This window comes from Falco biarmicus, chromosome 5 (assembly GCF_023638135.1).
Source record: "Falco biarmicus isolate bFalBia1 chromosome 5, bFalBia1.pri, whole genome shotgun sequence".
Taxonomy (NCBI): domain Eukaryota; kingdom Metazoa; phylum Chordata; class Aves; order Falconiformes; family Falconidae; genus Falco; species Falco biarmicus.
This window is the reverse complement of record NC_079292.1, coordinates 52,805,126-52,811,222: the sequence shown is the minus strand read 5'-3', so window position 1 is coordinate 52,811,222 and position 6,097 is coordinate 52,805,126.

Genomic DNA, 6,097 nt, shown 5'->3' with positions numbered 1-6,097 from the left:
TAATGGAAATGGAAAGCACAACATTCTGTTTGCCAACTTTATCTATAAACTATAATGGAAAACAACCTCACAATGCTAAATTCTCCTAAACATCATTACGGACTGATCAAAGCCCAAGCTTTCTGTTATCAGTGGACAAAGACTTTGGTATATATGGGCCAGTTTGGTGATGGTAAAGTTTATGGGTCTTAAAGCTAGATATATTTTCCCAAGCAAACAAAGTAAGCAAACATAACTAGAAAAACAATTAAGGAAAGAATAAACAAATTAGAATGCTGCTACTTGGCAAAACACAGGGAATTCTCTCCCCTGTGCCAGTGTAGATAGGAGAAAAAAATTGCCTGAGTAGGGTCTCCAAAGAATTTTGGTTTTGGTGTGCACACTGGAGATTATAACCCTCTACTTCATTGCATCCTATGGCACACACCAATGTAACTGGAATCCAGTATCTATACATAATAGCCTGTAGCCAACCGGTTGACTCACTGATCGCATAAAGTATACATTTCTTCATCTGTCTGTTTGTGTGACACAGCAGGAGAGAAAACTGGGTCACCTGCATATCCTGAGTCACTGCAGTCAGTTAAAAGCTGTGAATGCTCCACTGAACTGATCAAACTTCTGCTACAAACCTTGTGCACAAAAAACCCCTGTTTGTGTTTTGTATTTTTCTACATTTGCAAATAAGAGAAGCAATTGTCTTAGCTCTAAATCAAAGTAGCAATGTCTCTAACCTGCTAAAAAAAAGTAGTAATGTCTTTAATCCATTAAAAATTAAATTTAATGTGACTTTATTGCTGGCATATGTTAATTATATTTTAAAGTATGGAGACAGAGGCCATCTGAGATTTCCATTCAGGATTTCATGTACACAGAGAAGATATTTCTCAAACTGAGCAAGCAGAGGAGATGAAACAATTTAGTTCCTGCTAATTTAGTTGCTGTTTCTGCTTTATTGTTCATTAAGAACCTAGAACTCCTTGACTATCCTCTCTGGACTTGTCTACATTACAGTACAAAATATCATTTTGTTCCAACATTATTATGAAAAATCAAACTGACTCTGTTAAGAGCGATTCAAAGGTTTACTCCTTATAATAATTTTCCCTTGTTTATTTAACTCCTGAGAATTGTGCTTGTGTTAGTGTTACATATGTTTTGGTAATGTTGACACGTTCTCTCTAAAATAAGAGAAATCATGGTTTTCCTGGCTTTACTTCATGCTTGTACAGCAGGAAGCCAAGATTGTACTGAAGTAAAGAAGTAAATTAGGTTATTCCATAGAAAATCTGCAGGGATTGAGGTGGAAATTACACTTGCATCTTTGGCTGGTTTTGCTCTGCTGTGGGACAAAGGTCTGATGTTGCTGCCATAGAGACGTATCATTTTTTGTCCAGTTTTCACAGCCCATGTCCCAGGTTGTACATTTGAAGGACAAATGAAGTAGAAGTAGACAGATCTAGACTAAAATTAAACTGTCTTTCAACATCTGCTTCACAGGGGAAATGTCAGTACCCTGAAAAATAGGGGGCTGATGGACAGCACGATGACTCACTTCTTTCTATGGGAAGGAAGATGACAAGAAACAGATTTTCAGCTGTTGATGAAGCTTTTCCATCTACTGGGCAATACAACTGCCAAGAAATGATGAGAGGCAGGATATGATATACCACTTGTACTCCCTATCCTCCACCTGCACAAAATCCAGGCTGTGCTCCACAGACTTCTTGGTTCTGTTGCAAGCATCCATCTGTCAAGTAGGACTTTTCTCAGAATTAATGTCTTAGGCCAAATTAATCCCTGGGATTATTCCATTGTGTTTTGTCTAAGAAAGTATCAATTACTGTGAATGGAAGGATGATCTCATGATGAAAGCAAATGAATGACTGGGAATCATGGCTGGGATCTCAGATAGATTTCTATGCTGCTGTAGAGTTCCCATATGGTCTGGATAAACCCTCCAAAATGCCAGTTGCCTCAAGTTTTATCTGCATAAAATGGGGTTAATTGTAATTTACTTTCAGAGCCATCTTTTAAGGATGTGCATTTCTTTGAGCTGTTTTGATAAAAGAGACTACAAAAAAAGAAAACTGGTATATTGCTATTTTTATAAAGTATGAAAAAACAAACAGTAAAGAGGCTCATATTCTGGGAGATGACAAGTTGACATATCTGCAATTAGTAAGTTTGCACTGTCAACTTACTCTGAACAAGAAGGATTAAAACCTCTTTTTGATCTCACTTTGAGCTATCTCAAAAGACAAGGGAGATAAATATGTAAAGCAGACTAGGATTAGTCTAGAATGGAGTAACATTAAGAAAATCATCCTTGAAACTTCAGAAGAGACTAAATCCTACTTTCTGCTATGCCATTGTTCTTTTACTTCAAGTGGTAATGAGCATACCACCAGAAATCGGCAAATGAGTCAACAGTATCCTGCAGCAATTTAATTGACTTTTGGTACAGTACAGAAAATGGGAGCATCTTTCTGAGATGTGAGATGCATCATTGTTCCCTGCTGCACATGAGTGAAGAGGACACAAATAGCCAGTTTAGTAGGTATTCCTAAATGGGAAGGCTCAAGCACCTGAGGATTGAATTGGCAGAGGACAGCAAGTCTGGTATGGAGACACCTGGCGTACTGGGTAGGAAAAAAATAATCCAGTTCTTCCATTAAATATTTGGAGGTTTTTAATCACAGGGGAGCAGAACCTAACCTGACCGTTTTCATCTTAAACCAAAATCTTCACAAAAATGGTGGAAATATATGTTAGTTCTCATCCAAGAATTCAGCTCCAAGGAACTAACCCCTTTTCCTTACAATTTTTATCAGTCAACATATTTTGGAGGCAGGTGACTTAAATAAATTTGTTTTTGTAAAAATAACCAGCTAGGAGGGAGCTCCCTTAACCCTCATTACAAATACTTTATAATTTGAAGCTCTTTACCAGAGCTGTCAGGGTTCACAGTCTGTCCTTTTCTTCTTGATTTGGAGTAGTCATCTGATTCCAGATTGGACAAATGCTACATGAATGTTCTAATTGCCAGTGTAGAAGCAATCACTCTTGCAATGAATAAATGAATATTGTATTAAAATGGAATAGTTTGGATGGGAAAGTGTCCAGTAATAGACTGCCTGGTGTTGACGCAGGAACTTCAGAGTTCAACATTACAGCTCAAATCCGCCTTCCAGATTAGGCAAAGATACCTTGTGTCTCCTGTGTCCTGTTCAGGCTCCAGTTGAAAGAAAATCATGCCTGTCGTTTTGCACACGCCTGTCTCAGATCTCACAGGCGCTGAGAGGCAAGCAAAGGATTGCTTTGGTAACTATGATACAGCTACAGCATGTGTTAAAGCTTTAAGTGACTTGACAGTGCCTTTTTTTGGGTGGTTCTGAAAACATCAAGTGACAATCTAGATGCATAGGGACTTTGTGTAGAATTAGGTACTTTGAAACTTTAGGTTGTTTGATGTCAGCTGAAGACAAAAAACACACTGGCACCTACATCTAAGGCATAGAAGAATTTTATGAAGAATGAGATGACCAAGTCCCTTCACAGCTTTAGGTTTTAGTCCTAAAATTTTCCATGAAATGTGTTACAATTTTTAATCACAGCCATTTGGAGTATCATCTTTCTTGAGATACGCTCACCTGTGCGTTACACAAATGCTCTTGTATGTTTTCTGTGTACAAAAAACTTGCCTATAATTATCTTTTTTCTTCCTAGAGAGAGTCTGCATAATTAAATCAGGTCAAGCTAAAAATGCATTGGTTTCTCTCTCTCTCTCTCTCTCCAGCTCTGCAGCAATACTCTAGCTCCACTGACTGATCTAAAGCAGGAACTGGTGCCTCCTGGAAATGTAGTTCCTTAGGAAATCTGTTCAGTTAAAATCTCTTCCAAGTACTGATGCAAGTCCTGCATGTGCTTGGTTTTTCTGCATGTGTTTAGTTTTTACTGTCCTATTTTGTGCTGATTTCCATGAGATTTTACTGTTTTGCAGTTGCAACTTATTTTTACTTTGGTTGTCATTGCTGATATTATCATAGCACCAGCGAAAGAAAGAAACAAACAAAGCCCAAGCAATTTCTTAGACAAAGCAGAAATACTGGTCTCTATGAGAATTAATATGATCTGGTCAGCATGACAGGAAAACAACTTAGATCCTAGCCCACAGAACCAAACAACTCAACCTTTATGAATCAGTGAGTAATTCTGAGAGAGGCACTTGGCTAATACATTCTTCTCTACTCCACTTTCTCCACTTTTGATAAAGTAAGGTCACTTGTTCATGCATGTATTTAACTAACTTGATTTCCCTCCTTAGATAACACCAGCTTATCCTTGACTGCTAACAACAGCAACTGTGTGGGTGTTTTGCGATGCACCAAAGTTAACATTTCTGAGGCTCATTAAGTCACATCTTTGGATGTAATTTAGGTTGCTCAAAAATAGGCACAGTATGTTAATACATACATTTGATGGTATCTGAGTGTGAGAACTGGCAAAAAATCAATAAATCCCACTTGATTATTCCTATAGTAACATTTAATATCCAGTTACCTCATTCTAATAAAAAATCCCAGCAGCTTTCAGGGGGTTAGCCTTTCTCTTCTCAGATGCTTTGAGGAAGTCAGCACAAATACTTTCTACAAGTTCCAGCAAATGAACCCCGTGTATAGAAATTAAAGTGTCTCATCTAATCTGTTGAGGGATCTGTACCACATGCATTACCCTGACACTTAAGGTCTCATAGCCAGTGATCTTTTAACCAAATCTGTCACTGTGGCTGGCATGCATTTCTACATGCTGCGCCACAACTTAATCTTTTAGGCACAGTTTAAGTGAAGAATGCTATAGCACAGTGACTTGGAATCTATAATGTCTTTAATGAGGAAATTTCCAGACTGGTATTAAAACAGATCACTTTTGATTGCCATACTCACAATAAAGCATGTGAATTTGTCTACTAAGCTGTACACAAAAAATAGATCAGCTGTTAGACTGCATAATGCTAGTTATCTTTAAGATTACTGTTATTATTATGTGTTGTTACAACCCTCCACCTCTTCCCTTTTTCCTGATACCAGAGTCTGTGACAATGACCTTCTGGAAGTGAAGGTTATTTTGGAAATGTCTGCTTAGTGAACTTCTAAATCACCTCTTTGATACCTTGTGATTATTGTACGTCACACTGTTAATCTGCTATGAGTCAGAATGTTATCTGACATCTCTGGATGATATAGTAAAAGAGAATGTTGTTCATAACTCTAGTGCATTTATTGCTTTTAACTAACCAAGGAAGAGAAGGAATTCTCTTACCACGCTTTGATTTCTACCCTCTTGTTTTCTCCTGCAGTGTTGTTTGCTTAACAAGGACAATACTTTTTACGTTGAACTTGTCTCCAGCTTTCTGCACTGGCTCTTTCCACCTGCTGTCCCCAGCTTAGCCTGGTGTGTGGGGTCCCAGAGCTGACAGGTGGGGTGGTACATGCATACATTGCCATCTATTTCTTTCTACAAAGCAGGGTTTCTCCATCAGAGAAAGCTTTTGCTGTTGGGAGGACACATCCTTTGTTTATACAAAGAAACATTTCTGCAAGATGCAGGGTTTGTAGGCTCTTGTGAGTGTAGCTAAATTCGCTTGGACAGGCTGGCAGAGCCCTAATGCTACCTCCAGACACCCTGGAGCACTGGGGATGCCCAGCAGAGTAGGCATTCTCTGCACAGTCTCCACGCTTCATCCCACTCTTTCTTGACATTCGGTTTTATCAGCCAAGGTCAGGCTTTGTTAATTTTTTTTACCTGGAGGATTTGTTTTGTTTCTAAAGCATTTCTGCCAGCCCTCATCTACCCCAACCAGTAGTTCTGCCTCTTTGAAGAAAAAAATCCATAGACTTTTGATGGAGAATGAGAGACTTCTGCCACCGTGACTCAGCAGCAATTATACTGCCTTTTATACAGAGTTTATTAGGATGTTCCAGAGAAGGAGCTGTGCAAACCTAATGTGTAAGCTCAGCAATCCCACTGCATCAAGGACTAAGTCATGGTGATTGGGATCTTGGCAGTAGGTCCAGAAACATGTTGAGAATCTGTG